General features: G+C 51.6%; 1 protein-coding gene across 1 annotated transcript in view; it reads left to right on the top strand.

The window, feature by feature from the left end:
* pde6d (phosphodiesterase 6D, cGMP-specific, rod, delta) overlaps positions 1-733 on the top strand; it is a 16,529-nt gene that overhangs the window by 13,183 nt on the left and 2,613 nt on the right. The window lies entirely within an intron of this gene.

The raw sequence follows: 733 nt of genomic DNA, 5'->3' as shown, positions 1-733 counted from the left end.
GTGCGCCGCCATGGCTGCCGGCGTTGAAAGACCTCCTCCTCATCTTTCTTCAACCTGAAAATCATGTCCAGGAGCTCCGCACGCGTCGCTCAGAGCAGACGCTTTGCCCGTTGGGCGCCGGCTTTGATGCTCAGGATGTTGGCTTGAGGAGAACCCAGCGAGTGGGAACCAACATTCTGAGGGACCAAAGTTGCGGGGGCTATTTGACGCCCCGATGGCCGGTCGGGTGCAAAAAGACGCAAGCCAACGGTGCTGTAGTTGCCAAGGGCTGCGTCATGGGGCCGTGAAAAACAAAATGTGAGCATTGATTTTCCCCCCACGTAAATTCGACTTTCATCATTTTTCTTATTTGCTTATTGAAGAATTCGCTTCATGTCTACTTTTAGCGCACTTACTGAAAACGCGCATTTCCCCTCCAGCTTGAAATTGTGTCAGCTTCAAAAGCACCATGGATCGGGTGTCCAAACTCGTTCGCTAGCAGAAAAACGGAAGGATGAAAGGCCCGCTTGAAAACGCGTTCGCTTTTTGAAGCGCGCTGAAGAAAGCAAAAGCTATCAAGGCAAATTGTGAAGATTTTTTTTTTGGGGGGTGGCCAACAGCCCTCCATCTCACAGAATCGATCCGGCTCTGCAGCGAACAGCGGCCGCATCCCATTTCCACATTCAGAACCAAAACGGCCAAAATGTATGAACCGTTCGGGCGGCTCATCGGATGCTTTTGTGCGTCTGTCAAC

This window comes from Hippocampus comes, unplaced genomic scaffold, assembly GCF_001891065.2.
Source record: "Hippocampus comes isolate QL1 unplaced genomic scaffold, H_comes_QL1_v1.1 scaffold307, whole genome shotgun sequence".
Taxonomy (NCBI): domain Eukaryota; kingdom Metazoa; phylum Chordata; class Actinopteri; order Syngnathiformes; family Syngnathidae; genus Hippocampus; species Hippocampus comes.
Note: the sequence above shows the minus strand (reverse complement) of the source record. Positions and strands in the feature narration are given on the sequence as shown.